The following is a 23473-nucleotide window of genomic DNA, read 5'->3' on the forward strand; positions in this document are numbered from 1 at the left end:
CATGCACCACCATGCCCAGTTTTGTTTGGGCTTTTTGGAGGGAGGGTATTTATGTTTTTAATCTCCTGCTGTGTAAAACATCGCATGTCCATGGACTAGAGAAATTGTGCAATAATTAAAACACGTGCTCCCAAAGAATGAGGACCTGAGTTGGGATCCCCAGCACCTAGACCTGCAGAGATGAAGGCAGGAAGATGCCCTGGACTTAGTGGCCAGATAGGCTAGCTGACTGATGAGCTCCACATTTGGTAAGAGGCCCTGTCTTAAGAAAATTCAGGTGGGAAAGCAAGTGAAGAAGACTCCTAACCTCAGCCTTGAGTTTGCACACACACATGCATAAACACACACACAGAAATACGTGTCTATTATAAACAATTTGATGCAGAAAATCACACAGTCTAATGTAATAAGCAAGACTCTAAACCAAGAATAAGTCCTGTTCGTGTTATGTTTAAATGATCCCGCATAGCTTTTTATACTTAAGTACAGCAATAAAGAAAGATAAGTGCAAAAAGAGGGGGAAAGGAAATTTCATTTATAAAAAGTAACTTATACTTATATAAGTCGTTTTCATTAAAAAATACTCATTTTAAATTTACTTTGGCTTTAAAAGAAGTAAAAAAATATGTTAATATTAAAGAAATCATTGCGCCTCAAATACATGCTTCCCCACTCTTCAGTGTTTAAAGGGTACCTCTGGGGTTAAGAAGTGAGTTTTTAAAACGTTAGGGGATTTGTATTTCACGAAAGCTAGTCATTTTGGTAAGGACACTTCTGGTTACTCCCCACTGCTGGCTAAGAAGGGTAAAGACATAGTCTCACATTTCCTGAAGATACAGCTCAGTTTGGAGAGTTCTTACCTTGCATGCACAAAGTCCTGGGCTCTATCACAGCATGGTATAAGCCTATGCATGGCCTACAAATCTTGGCACTTGAGAGGTTCCTAGAAAGATCTGGAGTTCAAGTTCATCTCCCTAGCTACACGATGAGTTTAAGCAAGACTCGGACACAGGAGACTCCATGTTCACTGGGTAACTCCATAGACATGAGGCCCTGAGTTTGGATACTGAGCACTTGTGTAAAAGGTCAGTGTGGTAGTCTACAAAAGGCACCGCCATACTTCAGAGGAGGGAGTGAAGACAGGAAAACCCCAGGAGCCTGCTGGCCAGTCAATCTACACGATTGGTGAACTCTATGATCAGTAAGAGACCGTGTCTCAAAAAAGAAGGTGGAGAATGTCTAAGGGTGATACCCAACATCAGCTTCTAGCCTCCACATACATGTTCACACATGAACGAGCACACTCATAAACATGTACCACACATACAGAAATAAAAGAAATAATAAATAACATGTGTTGTCCTTTCTCCCCCTTCTTCTGTTTATGATCATATTACATGTTTACCTTGTCTGTGTTTATAAGTCTCGTTTTGTTCATCAGACATGATGCCCATGGCCACTTAGAATTCGCCATACGTTTTTATGGGGTCAGTGTTCACCAGCTGTATTTACCAAGACTGTGTTCCCATTTCAGTTCATGCCTTAAGAGGTTTTATTTGCTTGCCGTTCCCTCCAAGTTCTTATAACTGCTGCATTCCTTGGAGCCTTTGTTCTTTTCTTATTAGGATAAAAACACTGAACATATGGTCTGTCCTTTCAAACGGTATGTAATGCCGCACTGTCTCTGGGTAACGTGGGGTGTGCCTGATCTCAAGATGAATCCCTTCCCATAACTGAAACCTTATGATCATTCAATAACCACTCCCATTTTCCTTTTCCTTTCTGCCCCACCCTTGGTTACCACTGTGCTGACCATATCCACACATTTGACCGTCTCATATACATGGCATCAGGACATATGTCCTTCAGCAGATGCGGTATTTCGACCCAATCAATGTATGCTAATGCACGAGGCTCAACAGCACTCACTGTTTGCCTATGTGACATTTTTTTTTTTTACCACTCGTGATGGACATTGGAGTTGTGTCCATAGCTTAGCTGTTGTGAGAAGAGCTTAACCCTACAACGTCATTTCTTCAGTTCTGTTGAATAGCTATCTCGAGTGGGTTCGTGTGATCGTGCGGTACTTCTCGCTCTCACTTTCTGAGACAGTTACACATATTCTCTAATGGGCTCATCACTTTACACCCTCCCTGGAAGGACTCAGAACTGGCTCTGCAGACTGGCCTCTCATTCAGAAAAAACGGTTCTCTTACTGCCTTAAGCACTTCTTTCATGGGCACCCTGCACTGGGTAGGGAGAGCTACTTCCTTGAGTTATTTGGAGGTCTGGTTTCTTGTTTCTGCAGCCCTTGGGATGGAACCCTCACATATGCTGATAAGAAAGTGCCCTTCCACTATGCTATGTCCCCAACGCGTTGGGGGTGTTTGTTTGCTTGCTTGTTTGTTCGTTTCCTTGCGTGCTTATTTTTTGAGACAGGCTCCCTCTTAGTTGCCGAGGATTTATTTGAATTCACAAGTCTCCTGCCTCAGCCTCCACAGTAGCTAATAATAAAGCCTGTACTACCAGACTGAGCTGAACAGCCAGTGTTTTTATGCTCAAATTTTCTTAGGCCTTTTATAGGAGCAGTTTACACAGCAGCCATGCTGTCTAGCTGCATTTTCCCAGGGCTCGGCAGCCCTGCACAGACTTTCCCGCCTCTCCTCTTCGCTCTGCATCGAAAACCAGTTTCCTTTCCTGTCAAGGACAAAGACGGAGACAAGGGGAATTGTGGCTAGAAAACTGTCTTTGCAAAATGTGTTCACATCTGTGCTGTGTGGCATATCATTGTACCCGACACACTCGGTGATGGGGCATCTTGTTTCTACTGCCCAGAAACTCCGGGCTTTGGTGCACTGCTCCAGCTCTATGCCTGACCACGTTGGTACTTTCCCACGCTGCTCCCTTCCCTCCCAGCGTCTTCTTTGCAGTTCCTCAGACAGAGGAAACATACATATGACACCAGGTTGTTCGATTTTCTTCTGTTCAAATGTGAAGTCCTAATGAAAAGTCTGGGGTTTTGCTGTATCCCCAGGCCAGCTGTGAGAGGTCAGGCTAGATTCCCCCTCTCTTCCAGCACCTCGTGAGCCTTTCCATCGTGTCCAGGGTGGTTGATTCTTGTGTTAAGTTTACTGAGTCACCTAATTTCTCTTCTTTTGCTAAATCAAACTTAGTGAATTTTTCTTTTCTTTTCTCTCTCTCTCGGGTAGATTTTACTATTTCACTATATTTAGGAGGCAGGAATGGAGAAGAGTCTGCAATTCGATTATGCAAGATTCTCCCACGGGCGGCCAGGGTAGTGAGCCATTTCTGGCATATGACACATGCCTCTTTCCTCTGTCCCCCCATTCCAGAATGAGCACGCAGGATGTAAGGAAGAGCTGCCACCCCAGTGGCAAGGAGCTCCTAATCGGTGGCACACACTGTACAGCTGTTCCAAATATCCCAGGCAGGGATGAGAAGAAGAGGTAGAATCTGAGTCCTTCTGTGACCTCAGCACCGACTGGAACAGGCAGCTGTGAATCAAGGCTACAACAAAGTTAAGATGATTTTACCTTCAAGCAGAAAGGTTCTCTGCGGGTCCGCGGCAGTGAAGGGAGCAGAGCTTCAAGCCCACGTGGAATGTGGCTGTATGTTAAAAGTGACAAGGAGAACCCAGTGTGGTGACGCATGCCTGGAATCCCAGAATTCCAGAGGCAGGGCAAGGGGTTCTTGTGAGATGGAGGCCACCCTGGTCTACACAGCACGTTCCTGGCCAGCCGAGGCTACATAGTGACATCTTGTCTCAAAACAACGCTCTAAGAGTGAATTCTGTTGTTCATAGGCCTCCACAGTTTTACAAAATGAGACCCAGTATTACAGGAGGCCAAGAATGGCACAGAGACACGAATGGGTTAGTTCAGAATATTCTTCCCTGGGGTGGGGGGGGGGGGGGTGATTGAACTGAAATGTAATGAATTAATGGGAGTAGCTGTGGGATAACCTTGAAACCACTCCAATTTATAAAAAGATAAATCATTCACAAATGTGAGTACTTTGTTATTAGTGTAGCAGGATACCAAATTTAAGATATGAACCAATTTTTCCCCCAGTATTTGCTTTCTCCTTCCCGATCTTCCTCTCATGCCCATCATGAAGCCCAGACTGACTTTTAGGGTGAAAAGAAGTAGAGAAACACAGCCAGGAGAGGAACAAATCACCTGGAAAAGTCATTCTGGATTTGCTCCTTCAAAAAGAGAGGGCGTTTAGGTAAAACGGGGAATTTGTGGGACAGGTTTTTAGAGACAAATCATGAATAAAAGAGAAAAAATTCCTTCAATTTCTAGATTTGAGAGGATTTTTCCAAGCCTGGGCCACAAAGCCTAACGAGGAGCTAAGAGAGTGTGGAGGGAGGATGTTGAGGAAGGGGTTCATTGAGCTAACCCCCCAAGTCCCCAGGCAGCTGTTAGATATTTGAAAGCGAGAAAGACGTCCTTTTCTTGGGAAGCACCTGAGAGGCTGCAAGACGCGGCAACGGCTGCCTGGTGTTTCTGGGACAGGACGTTCATAGGCAAAAATTACTCATAGATTTTGCTGAACTGCAGTGTAAAGGAATGATTCATGCACCGCACCCACGCCCAGCCAGGGCCAGGAGGTAGTGCGAGGAGCTGATGGGTTTCAAACCCTAAGAGGCTAGCTGTCCCGTCTGCAAGCGAAATAAACTGGAACCAGGGACCAAATGAAGAGCAGACGTCTCAAGAGATGCCTGTGAGGCCAAACAATGTCAGGAACGAAAGGACCTTCCTGCACACACACACACACACCAACACCCTTATATCACCCTCCGCCCCTTGTCACACCATCAGCTCGAGAACAGGAAAGACGAATTGATCCAGGCGATTTTCCCGCCTTCCTAGCAGAATCAAGGGGCAAAATGAAGTTAGCATGACTCACGGGACGATAAAGCAAGCTATAACCTTGCTCGTTTCTAGCTGAGATTCATAGTAAAAGAAAATCGCCTCTGACAGACTCCGTGCGGCTCTTAGCAACACACTTGTGTGTCGTAGCTAGAAGGTTTAGCAGCACAGGTGTGAGCGCCCCCCTACGGGAGCCGATATCAGTGGAGCCCTGCTCATCAGCCACGGGGTAGTGCTGGAGCGAGGCCTCCCTAACAAAGGGACTCGAAGGACTTGCCGGTCTGCCATGCCCGCTACAAGCGTGAGCAGCCAGCCCCTGCTCTATTGCTCCGAAACACTGTCTAGCTCTTCTCTGTCACTTCCCTCTTAGAAATTTGAGAACACTCATATTTTCAGTTGTATCCTGTCTACCTCTCCTTCCCCGCCCTCCACCTCCAACCCCCAATCTCTCTCTTCCTCTCCCTCTTCCTCCCCCTCTCCCCCCTTTTTTTTCTCAAAAACTGAATCCCAAGAACCTACAAAAAGGAGTGCACAGTAAGTCCTCAGTAGAAAAGAGTCTGTTTTTTTAATCCTCTAGTTACCAAAATGTTTCCTACTGAGCTAGGCAGGGTTTAGAATTTAGGATGAACTCACCCTTGCTGCAGAGAGGCCTAAGTTTAACAGCTTGGCCAACTCGTCATAAAATTCTCAATGCCCAAAGACAGCTTTATGTTTTTAGATAACCTGGATTAATGTTTAAGACTCAAAGAAAAAAAAAATCAGACCCAGTTGAGTTCTCATTTCAATAATATTTTCAACATCTGGGATGGAGAATGCTTAATAGATTGTTCCCATCAATACCCAGATGAATAGAAGTCTGGAGGTTAGAATCTGCCATTTTTAAAATATTAGACTAAGCTGTTTAGGCCTCTAAATGTGTTAAACTCCTAACCAAAAAGAGCTATGTTGAACACTGAGCCATCTGGGTAGAAACTTGATTTCAAACAGTGGGCTTATTCTGCCCTCTAGTGGTTACAAAAGCTATAACACCATACGAAGCTTTTCCTCCCCCCCCCCCCATGTAAACCTGCCTACATTATTACCAGTAATCATTAGAATTAATTACTAATGGCAACAAAAATAGACAGCCCTCTGGGTGTCTGCAATATCTAAAAATGTTACTTATTCCACTTAATCATTGTAAGTCATATTTGCAAAATACTATTAACCCAGTGTTACAGATGAAACACCTGGGTGAAGTTAGCCTGTTGAACGCAGAAGAGCTGGCATGGAAGCCCAGCTGCATCTCATTCCCAAGCATGGAAATCTCCCACTAGAGTGAACAGTGCTTTCTTCGAGCTGATTCTCTGGTATCTCGCCCTCAGTGACTCCCCACTGTTGTACTGTGGATTTGAAATGTCCACCAGAGGCCTACGAATTAAATAAAGGCTTGTGCCAGTCTGTGATGCCGTTCTCATGTGGTGGCCCTTTGAGAAGAGGGACTTAGCTGTATGAAGTTGGGTCGCTGGGAGCATGGTCTTGAAAGGAGGTATGTGCCCTAAAAGGACACACTTCCTCTCCCTTTCTTTGATTCCCAACTACCACGAGAGGAAGTGGCGTGCTCTAAAGCAAACCCAAACAAACCTTCCTTCCTTTTAAGTTGACTGTTCCAGGTGTTTTGTCACAAAGACAGCTGAGCATGCGCTCACTAAATAGTGCACACATCCGAGATCAACCAGGAATAGGCTAAGGCTAATCCTGGCGGATCCTTTAGCTTACCATTTAAAGGCTTCTGGCACACCCTCGACCTGAAAATGAAGGCATGCCCTATTCCACAAGAAATGATTGAAAACCTCGTGCGCCAAACAGTACTCAAGTTACAGTGAGGTTTGCACAGTTGGACTCCTGCTTCTAAAAGCTCACAGTTGGGTCTGCTGAGTTTGTCCATCACCTCTCTGAGAGCTGAAACCGGACAACCACCCCTCATCTCTTTGCTGTGGGCCATTTGAAAATAAGGACATCAGTCATGAACATCCTAGACTATTAAAATCCCTTAACAGTTGGCAGCACAGAGTAGCTTCTCAAAGGGAGAGACTGTGTGTCGTGTCTGTTAGCTGTGCTCATCAAAGCAGCCAGGACAGAACTTTTGGCATTTGGAAATCTGAATCCCAGGCAGTTTTTGTAACTGTCAAGGGACCCTGCTTCAAAAGACGGGAGCCCATCGTAAGACCCAGGATTAAAGTATAAAGACCCCAGAGCCACTGTCTGGTTCCTATTTTAATGAGCCATACCACGGCCACATGTTCAGGAAACACGAATGTGGAATGGGAAATTTGAGCGAAGGGCATTCAGGGTACCCAGGCGGGAGATGTTCTATCCATTTCAAAGATGAAAATATTTGAATATGTTACTGAAGTAAAGTTCAAATAGCAAGGAATGCAAGTCATTAACTTCTTGTTTGTACAACAACAAGGAAACCAAATAATCACTGGGACCCTTTCCATCTCCAAAATACCCTGATGGGAAGATTGCTTTCCTGCTTTTCTCCCCCAGAGGTCAGGCAATCTATTTGAAACAGCTCCTATCTGGTTCTAAAACTTCAGCCTTCCTTTTGGTGACCTCAAAATTGCATTCACTCCACGAAGATCTCCTGGACAAGGTTTGAGCCCCCGCAAGAGAGCGTCAGGTTGGGTTTTTAAAAGAAGGAAAGCTTGCATCATAGTTTCCCACGCTCCCGCAGGCAGCCGCACGTTGCTGGCTGTTCTCAGTCCTAGGGGACTTGCCAATGCCTTTCTTTGCAATCTAAAGGAGGTCCCAGTGGGTCCCGGTTTCCTGAGGCTGAAACCCCAGAACAGTGGAGAGGGGATGGCTTCTGCCGTGTCTCAGGTGGTGGGGTAAGCACTAAAGAGCACATGACAAGGAGCCACCTCCCAGACACAGTGGAACACTGTAGCTGATCATATGACATCAAGTCTCTCCTCCCCAGAATGCTAAGGAAAGGAAAACAACACGAGTCTTTGTATTTTCCTATACAGCTACCAGCAAGCGTGCTGGTAAAGGAAGGATACACCTGGGAGGCCCGTCAGTCCTCATGGGCTTCTCTGAAGCTGTCCCTGGTGGGGCTTCTAAGAACTGGGGATTCCCCTAAGACTTAGACATGAAGACAACCCAGAGGAAGGATGAGAGGGTACACTACGGGTGTCTGGCCCTCAGCATGTCACATATGTGCCCAAATTGGGAAATGCCCCTGTACTCCAGGCTTATCCAAGCAGAGTTTGAGTTAAAGAGACCCTGGAAGTCCCACTGACTGTTAGTAACCTTTAACACATGCTGAGCCCTCTGAGTCTTGTTGTCATAAGAAAAAAAAAAAGAGCTGGATGATTTGATGATCTGCACAGTCCAATCCAGTCTGAAATCTTCCTTGTTAAAAGAAAAAAAAATTACAAAAGTGAGCTGCCAGTCCCAAGTTCCTTTGGTCTTCAAAATCAAATGCACCAGAAGACCCAAATCTGCCAAACCCTTCCTGACGTCCGCCTGACTCACGGCACTGGCCATGAGAAATTTGCTTGGCTTTAACTTACATGTCTAGAGGTCATTCTGTCCCTACGTCAGATCTCCTAACACAATCCTTATAACATGGAATCTAACGTAAAACCAGACTAATAAATGACGAACTGACTGGATTCCCAAAGTGGAGAGAGAAGTTTGCTGAGCACTTCCTGGTCCTCACGGATCTTCCCTTCAGTGTGTGGTGAAATGCCCTTCCTTTAAAACAATTACAAACTGCACATGCCCTGAAATTGAAGCCAGTGTTTCTTAGGGTTCAAACACACGAAACGCTCTTCCAAACAGCAGCCTCACCCACCCACAACATACCTGGGAAATTCAGGTTCACATTCCTCCTAGCTGTGGATTTAGACTGAGTTCCTGATGGAGTGAAACGAACAGTTACAATAAACTAGCAGCAGTCCCAAGATGAGCCACAAGATCCTGTGTTTCCCAAATCAGTTTAGTTAAGACAATGGCATTTGGGGCTTGAGAGGTGGCTCAGTGGATAAGAGTGTTGCCTGCTCTTCCAAAGGTCCTGAGTTCAATTCCCGGCAACCATCTGTAATGAGGTCTGGTGCCCTCTTCTGGCCTGCAGACCTACACACAGACAGAATATTGTATGCATAATAGATAAATAAATATAAAAAAGACAATGGCATTGGGGGGGGGCTTCTTTCTATAAGCCACGTGTACTGATTAGTTACATTTCTCAATGTTATGACAATATACCTGACAAGAAGTAGCTTAAGGAAAAGAAGGCTCCCTTTGGCTTATAGCTCAAGAAGATCCACTCCATCACAGCAGGGAAAGCAAGGAGGTAGGAGCATGGACTCAATTCATTACATTCATCCGTCGTCAGGGAGTCCAATGGGAACAGGAGTGGAACTAAGCTATACCACCTGTTTCTGTGACTCCCTTCCTCCAGCGAGGCTCCACCTCCTAAAGGTTCCACAGCCTTCCCAAACGGTATCACCGTCTAAGAGCCAAGTTCAAATGCATGATCCTGGTGGAGACACTACACATTCAAACCACACCACCAGCTGATCCCATCCCATCCTTCTACACCTCCGATGTCTAACTAACCCTTCACTAATACCGCAGGGAGGACCTTCTCCATTTCCTTGCCCCTGGGCTTAGCTGGCATTCTTTCCCATCCATGATTTCACTTTAAGAATTCATCTGGGAAACCCCCTGATGCCATGGGGCTCAGGTGGGTGAAAGACACCCACAGTCAGCCTGGGTCCTCATTGTCTGAGCTCCCTGAAGCATCCACATGCCCCCTGATCCAATGTGGTGCAAACGGGCAAAAGATACCCACTGGGAAGCCTGGGTTCTCACAGTCCATCCTGCCTAAAGCATCCACATGTCTGCGCGGCACTTTGTGGGGCAGGGTGGTGGCCTACCAATATGATGAAGTAGTATAGGGTGGTGAGATGGGAGAGGAGGAGGCAGAAGGGTCCATGCACTGCAGTAAGAGGTTGTTCTGAAGAAGTGCGGGCTGTGAGGAACAGGTTGATGTTGGTGACCTGTTTGCCACCTGGGACAAGGGTAAATTTCAGGACTGGACTGCTGCCTAAGGCCACCTCTGTGGCTGTGATATCCAGGGTCTATGTTGATATCCATGGCTCATGTTGTCACCAAAAGCACGCAGATACCCAGGGTGTGGACCACTTCCTATGGCCACTGTGGTGTCCAAGGTCTGTGCTGACACCAGGGCCATGTTGATCTGAGTGGCCTGTACTGCCACTATGGGACATGAAGACATCCAGGCCTGTGTTGCTGCTGGGGTCTGTGTCTGGGCCCATGGCCCTGCCCCAGTCAGACTCTGTGTTGATGTCCACGGCTTCAGTAACCATGGAAAACCATGTGGATGACCAGGGTCTGATCAGACACCTGAATCCATGATGGTATCAGAGAGTCATGCTTCCGCTGGGGCCATGCTAATTTGTATGACCTGTGTTACCACCTGGGGCCATGATGACATCTGAGCCTGGGCTACAGCAAGAGGCCATGTTTGGGTCCATGGTCCTACCACAGCCAGGATCTGAGTTGATATTCATGACTCCTGATACCACCTGATACAACCAATAGGGCCATTTCTCAGACCATGGCCCTACTATAGATAAGTACCACTCAGTTACAACAACAAAGAACTTAAGGGCATTGCATGACACTTTGTGTTGGTAAAATGACTTTTGGCAATTCCTTCATCGAGCAGAGTGCGGGATAAAATCTCTGGTCCCATTCTCATGAAGAAATTTAAAGATTCTCAAAAGGTCATGAAGTCTGTGAGGTCCGTGATAGAAACAAGAAGGGCTGGGAAACTCAAGAAAACATCAAAGAATAGGGGAAAAAGCACCAGGGAAGGCTTGAAGAAAGGGTCTCATGATCCTTTGGCTACCAGTAAAACATCCCCTGCAGGTCTAAAAACTGAGCAGAACTTTCCAGAGAGACGTTCAATCAGAAGCATGGGAGAGATGTGGAAAAATCCATCCGGTCATGGACTGATGTCGTCAAGTCAGAGGCTCCAAAAGAGAAAGGCAAACGCTGTTGGATATGGAAGTAGGTGGCTGTGTAAGCAAAGTAGCATCCCCAACACCAGTGGGACCCCAGAGGCTGCCCCATCTGAGGATATTCACTCGACTTCAGCAACTGGGCCTGCTCAGCAGTTTCAAGCCCCAGATAGCAGGAAATCAGAAGATAAAGGGGCCACCCAAAACTACCAAAACTTAGTGCTACCAGGGGAACTCTGGATGGCAGGCTTGGGATGCCAAAGGACCTTGTGAGCTCCAAGAGCTTAAATCCAGAAGACGTTGGTTCTTTCTTTAGATGTGTGATCATCTCATCACTGGGAATGTCGATGCAGACGCTGCCATCCAGCTCTGTGAATCTGTTGTCAGCAAGTTGGAAGGGAAGGCGATGGGGACATTCAGCATCGTGACTTCCACAATCAAGCAGGCTCTCCCGGAGACTGCAGATTGCACGGGCACAGTGTCACAGAGACACGCTCTAGAATAGCATGGCTACACGACATTGCCAGCACCCTTGTGTTGTCGCCTTCTGTGGTGGTGTGCAGAGAGTGGGGAGGGCTGCTGAGCTTGCCAAGATTGCCTGCTGGCTTTGGAGAATGGTTTCATCACCCTCATTGCTCCTGTGATCCATTCCATGCCAGGGTTGTAGAGCAGCTCTGTGTGTATACATGCAGTGTGTGACTGCCCTACCCTGTCCTTCAGGACCCCGGTGACCTCTTCATCAGTGCAGGCTGTATGGCAAGTGAGCCGTGGTCCTTTCACAAAACTCAGGGACAAAACCGGCTACGCACAAGATCATGACCTTTAGTGACGCCCCTGGCCAAATTTATTATTCCTGATACACTTAGGTGGTACTGTTTATGGAGATGCCTTCCATGGACAATCAAGCCAAGGGCCATGATGAAGTTCAACACAGTCTTAGTTGATCATTTTTTAGATCAAAGATCTTGCCTCATTGACACCACTGTCCTTAACAAATTTGACATAATTGATGGGAAGTTGAAAACTTCTATTGCTATCACCATACATCACAAGCAAAACTATCATCTGTGTGCACTATAAATCTACACAGTCTCGATAGTAAGGCCATAGAGGCCACCCTCACGAAAATGTCACATGGCTCTTTTCTAATACCAAATTGTGGCTGCCCCCAAAGCCCTTTTCCTAGATCAAGAATATGGATGGCACATGAACAACTTGTCTTTGGTATCTCTCTACCGAGACATAGCTCTTTCTAGCCCCACTCCCTGCTCAGCCCTTCTGCTACTTACACAGAGGAGAGAATCATGGTACAGTCTCAGCAGCCTCCTTCTACCCACTCATTCAGTCTCCTAGCTCTCATTCAATGGTTGGAAAACAACACCTAGAACTTTGCTAAGTTGTGTGAATACAGAGCCGTCAGAACTAAGAATCAGATTGAAGTCTCAGTTCCACCAAGTTAAGAGATGCCTTTTAAAAGCCCTCTGAGACAGAGGCGGAGCGGCAGCGGCCAGACGCGGCGGAGCGGCGGCGGCCAGACGCGGCGGAGCGGCGGCGGCCAGACGCGGCGGAGCGGCGGCGGCCAGACGCGGCGGAGCAACACCGCATACAGGAAGAGGCTTTCGGGGACCAGCGCAGAGGCAGACCCAAGCAGCAGGAACAGGCGTGCAATAAGGAGAGCAGATCGCCCTACTACAATCGAATCAAAGAGGTAGGCCTTTGGTTGGCCAGGTCACTGGCACAAGGGGAGCCTGGTCCTGTCCTGAAGATCCTTCAGAGGGGTGAGAGGGTTCTTGGCCTGCAGCAGGAACCACGAAAGAGAGTGAGGGCATTTTGTAAGCGGAGCCCTTGGCCAGCAGGGAAACCTGATCCGGTTTTTAAAGGACCCATTGGATAGGATCAATAGGAGGAGATGGGCAGGCGCCAAGGCAAGAATTCTCCCAATAATCCGAAAAACAACATGAAAACATCAGAACCCAATGATCTTACAACAGAAGTATTTGAACAACCTAACACAGAAGAAATGGAAAAAATCGACTTTATGAAGATAATAGAGTCCCTTAAACAACATGTAAAAAATGCCCTTATAGAAATGGATGAGAAGTATAACAAAAAGTTTGAAGAAATGAGTAAATACGTACATGATACCCTGGGAAACCAAGAAAAAACCATCAAACAGGTAATGGAAACAGTTCAAGAATTGAAAACTGAAATGAAGGCAAAGAAGAAAATACAAACTGAGGACCAGCTGGATATGGAAAATCTAGGCCAACGAGCAGAGTCTACAGAAACAAGCATAATCAATAGAATACAAGAGCTAGAAGAAAGACTCTCAGATGCTGAGGACACCATAGAGAAAATAAACGAACAGATCAAAGAAAACAGCAAAGCCAACAAATTCTCAACACAAAACATTCAGGAACTATGGGACACAATAAAAAAACCAAACCTAAGAATAATAGGAATAGAAGAAGGAGAAGAGTCACAGCTCAAAGGCCCAGAAAATATTTTCAACAAAATTATGGAAGAAAACTTTCCCAACTTAAAGAAAGATATTCACTTAAATATTCAAGAAGCATACAGAACACCAAACAGACTGGATCAAAGAAAAACATCTCCTCGCCATATAATAATCAAAACACAAAATATACAGGTTAAAGAAAAAATATTAAGAGCTGCAAAAGAAAAAGGGCAAGTAACTTATAAAGGTAAACCGATCAGACTTACACCTGACTTCTCGATGGAAACTATGAAAGCCAGAAGGTCCTGGATAGAGGTTCTGCAGAAGCTAAGAGACCATGGATGCAAACCCAAACTACTATACCCAGCCAAGCTATCGTTCATTATCAATGGAGAAAACAAAACATTCCAGGATAAGAACAAATTTAAACAATACGTAGCCACAAATCCAGCCCTACAGAAAGTAATAGAAGGAAAATCGCAACCCAAGGAATCCAACACTGCCAACACTGCCTACAATAACCCAGGCATCTAATGACCCTTCACGAGCACATCTCAAAGAAGGGAGACAATCTCTACTACCAAAAGCAACAAGAATAACCGGAGTAAACAACCACTGGTCATTAATATCACTTAATATTAATGGGCTCAATTCACCTATAAAAAGGCACAGGCTAAAAGATTGGATACGAAAACAGGATCCAACATTCTGCTGTTTGCAAGAAACACATCTCAACCACAAAGACAGGCACCTACTCAGAGTAAAGGGTTGGGAAAAGGTGTTTCAAGCAAATGGTCCTAAGAAAAAAGCAGGTGTGGCCATACTAATTTCTAACAAAACTGACTTCAAACTAAAATCAATCAGAAGAGACCGAGACGGTCACTTTATACTCATAACAGGAACAATTCATCAGGAGGAGGTCTCAATCCTGAATATATACGCCCCCAATATAAAAGCACCTACTTATGTAAAAGAAATATTACTAGAACTCAAGGCAGACATCAAACCACACACACTAGTAGTAGGAGACTTCAACACACCTCTCTCTCCAAGGGACAGGTCAATCAGACAGAAACCTAATAGAGAATTAAGAGAATTATTGGAGGTAATGAAGCAAATGGACTTAACAGACATCTATAGAACATTCCACCCAAATAGGAAAGAATATACCTTCTTCTCTGCAGCTCATGGAACCTTCTCAAAAATTGACCACATACTCGGAAACAAAGGAAACCTCCACAGATACAAAAAAATATCAGTGTCCACCTGTGTCTTATCAGATCATCACGGATTAAAATTAGAAGGCAACAACCACGCTGCCCCCAAAAAACCGACAAACTCATGGAAACTGAACAGTCAACTACTGAACCACACCTGGGTCAAGGAAGAAATCAAGAAAGAAATTAAAGTCTTCCTTGAATTTAATGAAAATAAAGGGACAACATACTCAAACCTATGGGACACAATGAAAGCAGTGCTAAGAGGAAAGTTCATAGCACTAAGTGCCCACTTAAAGAAAACGGAGAATGCATACATTGGGGACTTAACAACACACCTGAAAGCTCTAGAAAAAAAAGAAGCAGACGCGCCCAGGAGAAGTAGAAGACTGGAAATAATAAAACTGAGGGCTGAAATCAACAAAATAGAAACACAGAAAACAGTCCAAAGAATCAATGAAACAAAAAGCTGGTTCTTGGAGAAAATCAACAAGATCGACAAACCCCTATCCAAACTAATTAAACGACAGAGAGAGAACACGCAAATAAATAAGATCAGAAATGAAAAGGGGGACATAACCACAGACACAGAGGAAATTCAGAGAATCATTAGATCTTACTACAAAAGCCTGTATGCCACAAAACTGGAAAATACAAAAGAAATGGACATTTTTTTAAATAAGTACCACATACCAAAGCTAAACCAAGACCAGGTGAATGATCTAAATAGACCGGTTTCTCGCGAAGAATTAGAAATGGTTATCAAAAATCTCCCTTCGAAAAAAAGCCCAGGACCAGATGGTTTCAATGCAGAATTCTACCAGAACTTCCAAGAAGAACTAATACCTATACTCCTTAATGTATTTCACAATATAGAATCAGAAGAGTCATTGCCAAATTCCTTTTATGAAGCTACAGTTACCCTGATACCAAAACCACAAAAAGACCCAACCAAGAAAGAGAATTACAGACCGATCTCACTCATGAACATCGACGCAAAAATTTTCAATAAAATACTGGCAAACCGAATCCAAGAACACATAAGAAAAATTATCCATTATGATCAAGTAGGCTTCATCCCAGAGATGCAGGGCTGGTTCAACATACGCAAATCTATCAATGTAATCCACCATATAAATAAACTGAAAGAAAAAAACCATATGATCATTTCACTAGATGCTGAAAAAGCATTCGACAAAATTCAACACCCCTTTATGATAAAGGTCTTGGAGAGAATAGGGATACAAGGGTCCTACCTAAATATAATAAAAGCTATTTACAGCAAGCCAACAGCTAACATTAAATTAAACGGAGAAAAACTCAAAGCCATCCCACTTAAATCAGGAACACGACAAGGATGTCCACTCTCTCCATACCTCTTCAATATAGTGCTTGAAATTCTAGCACTAGCAATAAGACAACATAAGGAGATCAAGGGGATTCGTATTGGAAAGGAAGAAGTTAAGCTTTCGTTATTTGCAGATGATATGATAGTGTACATAAGCGACCCCAAAAATTCTACCAAAGAATTCCTACAGCTGATAAACAGCTTTAGTAATGTGGCAGGATACAAGATCAACTCCAAAAAATCAGTTGCCTTCCTATACACTAAGGATAAGGAAGCAGAGAGGGAAATCAGAGAAGCATCACCTTTCACGATAGCCACAAATAGCATAAAATACCTTGGGGTAACCCTGACCAAGGAAGTGAAAGATCTACTTAACAAGAACTATAAGTCTTTGAAGAAAGAAATTGAAGAAGACACCAGAAAATGGAAAGACCTCCCTTGCTCTTGGATTGGGAGGATCAACATAGTAAAAATGGCAATTCTACCAAAAGCAATCTATAGATTCAATGCAATCCCCATCAAAATCCCATCAAAATTCTTCACAGATCTGGAGAAGACAATAATCAACTTTATATGGAAAAACAAAAAACCCAGGATAGCCAAAACAATCTTATACAATAAAGGATTGTCTGGAGGCATTACCATCCCTGACTTCAAACTCTATTACAGAGCTACAGTATTGAAAACAGCTTGGTATTGGCATAAAAACAGAGAAGTCGACCAATGGAATCGAATAGAAGACCCTGACATTAACCCACAAACCTATGAACACCTGATCTTCGATAAAGGAGCTAAAAGTATACAATGGAAAAAAGAGAGCATCTTCAACAAATGGTGCTGGCAAAACTGGATGTCAATCTGTAGAAGAATGAAAATAGATCCATATCTATCACCATGCACAAAACTCAAATCCAAATGGATTAAAGACATCAATATCAGTCCGAACACACTGAACCTGATAGAAGAGAAAGTGGGAAGTACTCTACAGCACATGGGCACAGGAGACCACTTCCTATGTATAACCCCAGCAGCACAGACACTAAGGGCATCATTGAATAAATGGGACTCCCTGAGGCTGAGAAGCTTCTGTAAAGCAAAGGACACTGTCACTAAGACAAAAAGACAACCCACTGACTGGGAGAAGATCTTCACCAACCCTGCTACTGACAAAGGTTTGATCTCCAAAATATATAAAGAACTCAAGAAACTAGACCGTAAAAGGCTAATCAACCCAATTATAAAGTGGGGCACTGATCTGAACAGAGAATTCTCAACAGAAGAACTTCAAATGGCCAAAAGACACTTAAGGTCATGCTCAACTTCCTTAGCGATCAGGGAAATGCAAATCAAGACAACTTTAAGATACCACCTTACACCTGTCAGAATGGCGAAAATAAAAAACACCAATGATAGCCTTTGCTGGAGAGGTTGTGGAGAAAGGGGTACACTCACCCATTGCTGGTGGGAATGCAAACTTGTGCAACCACTCTGGAAAGCAGTGTTTCGGTTTCTCAGGAAATTCGGGATCAACCTACCCCTGGATCCAGCAATACCACTCTTGGGAATATACCCAAGAGAGGCCCTATCATACAACAAAAGTATATGCTCAACTATGTTCATGGCAGCATTGTTTGTAATAGCCAGAACCTGGAAACAACCTAGATGCCCTTCAACGGAAGAATGGATGAAGAAAGTATGGAATATATACATATTAGAGTATTACTCAGCAGTAAAAAACAAGGACTTCTTGAATTTTGCATACAAATGGATGGAAATAGAAAACACTATCCTGAGTGAGGTAAGCCAGACCCAAAAAGAGGAACATGGGATGTACTCACTCATATTTGGTTTCTAGCCATAAATAAAGGACATTGAGCTTATAATTCATGTTCCTAGAGAAGCTAAATAAGAAGGTGAATCCAAAGACAAACACATAGGCATCCTCAGGAATATTAACCTTCATCAGGCGATGAAAGGAGACAGAGACAGAGACCCACACGGGAGCACCGGACAGAAATCTCAAGGTCCAAATCAGGAGCAGAAGGAGACGGAGCACGAGCAAGGAACTCAGGACCACGAGGGGTGCACCCACACACTAACACAATGGGGATGTTCTATTGGGATCTCACCAAGGCCAGCTGGCCTAGGTCTGAAAAAGCATGGGATAAATCCGGACTAGCTGAACATAGCGGACAATGAGGAATACTGAGAATTCAAGAACAATTGCAGTGGGTTTTTGATCCTACTGCACGTACTGGCTTTGTGGGAGCCTAGGCAGTTTGGATGCTCACCTTACGAGACCTGGATAGAGGTGGGCAGTCCTTGGGCTTCCCACAGGTCAGGGAACCCTGATTGCTCTTCGAGCAGATGAGGGAGGGGGAATTGATCGGGGGAGGGGGAGGGAAATGGGAAGCGGTTGTGGGGACGAGGCAGAAATCCTTAATAAATAAATAAATTTAAAAAAAAATAAATAAATAAATAAAAAATAAAAATAAAAATATGAATTTACAATAATCTGTACCTTATGTTAGATTTGTACAAGTGGCATTGATGTTTTTTAGGATAATGGAAATGCAAAAAATTGTAATAAAAGTTTCAGTAGTGGAAAAAAAAAAAAATAAAAAAATAAAAGCCCTCTGAATCTTGACTGGCACCTCTCACTAGAACACACAAGTTCCAGGAGCAGAATGACAGCTACCTCACCGTGTATGGTGGTCTGTTCTTATTAGCTGCACATTCTAAATCAGATGATGACCGCCACCTGTTTTAACCCAAAGCATCAGCTAAGCCTTGTCGAGAATGGGTCAAAGGTGGGCTCCCCACTTCCCTCAGAAATAAAGAATGCTGAGATGTACTGGTGCTTTGAGCTTCTCAGTCCCTCAACTCTTCGTTGCTCTCAGAATCCTGCGTGAGCTTTGTATGTCCACCTTCCTGGGAGAAAGCCAGTCATCAGAAGGACTTCCTTGGCCCCTGCTCTTGATCTCCTGAACAGAATGGGACCTGACGAGTTGGTTTCCTCATTCCTTTCTCCTGCTGCTCCTATTGTTAGAACTTGTCTTGTACTTCGTATTACAGATGTGCTATTACTGCAATAAAGAGAGGGCTGGTGCTCCAAAAATACATAATGGATATAAGAAAATAAGTTTCATATACTGCCTTTTGGGTTGTGGGAAGAAAAAAAAACAAAGAATTAATCCAGCCATCCCTTACTTCCAGTGAGGAATATCAGGTTCTGCTTTCTTCTTAACTCCCTCTGAGTCAACATCTCCAGGAATCTCTAATAGCCTCATCAAACTCTATCAAGCCATTCTTTCAAAAGGAGTGAAACTTATTTTTAATACCAGAGATTGCAAGATTCCTGCAAGGTAAAGAATTCTGGAATGGGGGCTGGAGAGAGGCCTCCGTAGTTAAGAGCGCATCCTGCTCTTTCAGAGTTTGGTTCCCACACCCCATCAGGAGGCTCACACCCACCCCCCTGTAACTCTAGTTCTAGGGGATTTGACATCCTTCCTCTTTTGGCAGCAGCAAGCAGAGCTTTCAGACAGCAGAGTAAGGCTAATAATTTTATCTGGTTCCTATCTCATTTCTTAGTAGATTCTGAACCCATGGGGGAAATGGAATTTATTACCTTGTCAAAGCCTCAACAAGAAAGCAAATATTAAATGGATAATACAATACATTATTCAAATTAACTATAAATTGGCATTATAATAGGGTATGTAACAGGAAAATAACTGTGCATTTGAGGGTGGATAGCTCTGAGTAACATGCAGACTTTGAGCTATGAAGAAAGTAAGTTCTCTGGCAGAAGAATATAAACATTCTTCACTTGAACAAAATTCGCATACTGTCTTAGAGGTCAGGGCCTTGATGCAGCTTTTGTATTTTTACTGGTGGTGATGTTTTAACCTACGTATTTTTTGACTACTGTCTAACGAATCTAAACCTATGTTTTATTTAGCTAATGATTCTTCAAATGGAAGAACAAAGATTAATAAACTCTCAACTCTGAGCCTATCCTTTGACCCATGTAGCTCTGATACTAGGTGAAGCGCTGTCCTGACTCAAAGCAAAAGAGGACTAATACTAGATCCAACAAGGTATACAGGAACCTGCAAATGTTACAGGTGGGCTGTGGCCCTGCGTGACCTTCAACCTGGACACTTTCTGTCATCTGTGGATGCAATCTTTGAATCATCAGATATGTGTGCTCCACTTGGAGTACATGCAGAGGTCAGGAAATTAGTAAGAGGACACGAGAAGGCCTTTCAAGAGAGGGGAGATAATACAGAGTGGTATAAGGGCTTGAAGAGAAATAATGGAAGAGGAATAGTTAAATGAGCAGAAGATGAGAGAGAGGCTAAAGGAGGAAATGCCAAGAGAGATAACTAACACTAAAGACATCTTGAAATGGCATATAGAAACTGACTTCAGTAGATGTTTCCTAACACACATGCATATGGAAGAGAGAAAGTTTATATGGTGTTGCCCTATAATATGAAAACAATGTCCCTGCCAGATACTATAGACTAACAAATAAAGGCCTAGTGCCGGGAATGGTTTATTTGAGTTATTGGCCAGTGAGTTCTCATAGAACTCCCTGCCCCATCTTAGTTAGGGTTTCTATTGCTGTGGCACTAGTAAATCTTGCAGGTAGATCACTGATATAGATTGTAGGTTTCATAACTGTGTGATATGGATGATTACTTTTCTCCTCTGCCAGCATGAAAGCTACCTTCTAGCACCATGAACCCTAGTCAGTAGGAGTGAAGCTTCTAGTTGGGCACTAGCTAGATTTCCCCACGTATCAAGACATATCAAGTAATATCTTCAGCAATGAAACTTTATCGTCATGTTTGTAGGGAATAGCCTGTGAACTTGGGGGAGGATCTGGGGAACCCCTTTGGCCAACAACTCAACATGATGTAACCTATTTCTGACACTTTAGGCTTTATTTGATGATATAAGATGTCCAGTTGGAGCATTGTCAAACACTTTCTTTTAGACATTTAATGGAGGAAGGTCATTGGTTAAATAAAAAGAAACTGCTTGGCCCTCATTGGTTAGAAGATAGGTGGGAGGAGTAAACAGAACAGAACGCTGGGAGGAAGAGGAAGTGAGCTCAGACTCCACAGCTCTCCTCTCGGGAGCAGATGCCTCAGAGAGACGCCATGCTCCCAGCTCCCAGGCAGACGCACGCGATGAAGCTCTGACCCAGGATGGACATAGGCTAGAATCTTCCCGGTAAGCGCACCTATGGGCGCTACACAGATGATTAGAAATGGGCTAAATTAATATGTGAGAATTAGCCTAGAAGAGGCTAGATAGAAATGGGCCAAGCAGTGATTAAATGAATACAGTTTGTGTGTTGTTATTTCTGGCATAAGCTAGCCAGGCAGCCGGGGTGCTGGGGACGCAGCCCTGCCACTCTTATTACTACAGATATTGCCTTGTTCATAGTGTTTTAACACAGCAAAGTAACTAATATACCCATGGTTCCAGAATTTCAGTCTATGATGGACTGGCTCCATCACTTGGGTCTGAGAAAAGACTGAACATTAACATGGTAAGATCATGTGGATTGAGAGACTATCCAACTCATGCCACGCAGGGAGCAGATAAAGACCAAAAATGAAGTATGAATTTCAATTTATACTTCCACATCTCCAATTCCTTATTCTGCCAGCCTGGCTGCATCTCCTGAAGTTGGCGCTACCAACTGGGGACCAATCATTCAACAGATGAGCCTATAGAGGAAATTTAACATTCAAAACATAGCACAGTTAAAATACGTTCTTAATCATTTGATCAAAATCTTCTTTACCAGAACTGAAACTCCTATAAAAGCAAAATCAAAAGACAAAATAGACATACTTTGTGATCTTGGATTTTCTACCATTAGGAAATAAATCATCATATGAAATAGGTACAATCTGAATAAAGGCTGCGGATTTGATCACAGTACCAAATCAGTATTAAGTACCCAACTTTGCCAATAGATATTTGAATATGTAAGAAAGTTGCCCGTTTTCAGGATAGACATGCAGACCAACTCATGGGGGGGAAAGTCTAAAGTTTAGCTCTCAGTTCCTGTGCTGCAAAGTTTAGTTTTCAATATGATTGTTTATATATGTGTATAGTACATTAATTTTGTTTTGGCCAATGCTGCCCTTCAATTTGGGTTTACAGTGCAATATGCAGTGGGGTGCATCTACAACACTATTATTTGAAGAGCCTTCTCTGAAAACCTGGTTTACAATTATCCATCTCATTTTCCACTCAGTGCATGAACATCTCCTGAATCACACTTTTGAGTAGGATTGTTCTAAGCGTTCGCTTCAACATTATGCACAAACAATAAACTAGCAAAGGTAATAAAGATGGCCATTCCTTTTCAGGAGATGGAAGATCTCTGGGCCAAGCCACATCTGGAGATTGCCACTCTCAAAGTTATCAAAAGAAGCATTCTACCTGCCATCTTATTATTGGACAAAATTCCTACCCCACCTATCCTCCAGTCCCTTCCTGAACATCATGCCTTGCTATTCTCCCTCATTTCCTGCAACCAATGTGCACTGACTTCTACACCTGGGAAGCCTTGCACTCTCTTCTATCTCCATGCCTTATTCCCTCATCACCGCTACATCTTTTCTCCAAAAAAAAAAAAAAATTGGGGTGTTTACCTTGACCTTCTCACTTCAAACTTAAATGCCTTCCTTCCCAGTACTCCTTTCCCTACTGTATTGGTTTTTCCATAGTACTCAGGACCTTCTAACAAGTTCTTATTTACTTATTTACTTATTCCTGATGTCTCCTTCATTTGCATATCAACTCCATGGGTTTTATCTATTTTATGCACTGCTGAATTCCCAGCATCATGATCTGGGCGTACCACAGGATAGGGGCCAAAGAAAAAACAAAGAGCAGTCCCTGACATTCAGAAGCTGGCCTGGCAATCACAAAGAGGCCATGTCCTCTTGAATTAAGACATAAGTCATATTACAGGAACACAAGACATAGGTGGGTATTGTGTGGCAATTTCTTTCTAAATAAAATTTTCAGCCAGGCAGTGGTAGCACACGCCTTTAATCTCAGGCAGAGGCAGGCGGATCTCTGTGAGTTCGAGGCCAGCCTGGTCTCCGAGACCAAGTTCCAGTACAGGCCCCAAAACTACAGAGAAACCCTGTCTCAAAAACCAAAAAAAAAAAAAAAAAAAAAAAAAACCTAGAAATCTAAATAAAATTTTCTATGTAGGAGGGAAGCTCCTTAAGAGCTGGGATGTTCTAAAGAGAGGGGAACCCTCCCAATCCTACCAGGAAGATCCATAAAACTCAGGCAGTAAACAACTGAGAAAATTCCTGGCCAAAGTCACAACAGGAAGGGCTGCTGGGAGACAGTCCCAAACAAACATAGTTGTCTGGGAAAGACTTAGACCAGGCAATCTGCCTGGAAGAAGCAATGACCAGAGCTACCTGGAAGAGGTTCAGACCAGGTGAGCCACCTGGAAGAGGTGA

General features: G+C 43.8%; 1 pseudogene; it reads left to right on the forward strand.

Moving 5' to 3' along the window:
• The first annotated feature begins 10672 nt into the window (after positions 1-10672).
• Positions 10673-11635, forward strand: LOC121434300 (annotated as a pseudogene).
• Positions 11636-23473: the final 11838 nt, after the last annotated feature.

Source organism: Microtus oregoni, unplaced genomic scaffold (genome assembly GCF_018167655.1).
Source record: "Microtus oregoni isolate MIOR12 unplaced genomic scaffold, Mior012 000043F_ref0000047, whole genome shotgun sequence".
NCBI lineage: Eukaryota > Metazoa > Chordata > Mammalia > Rodentia > Cricetidae > Microtus > Microtus oregoni.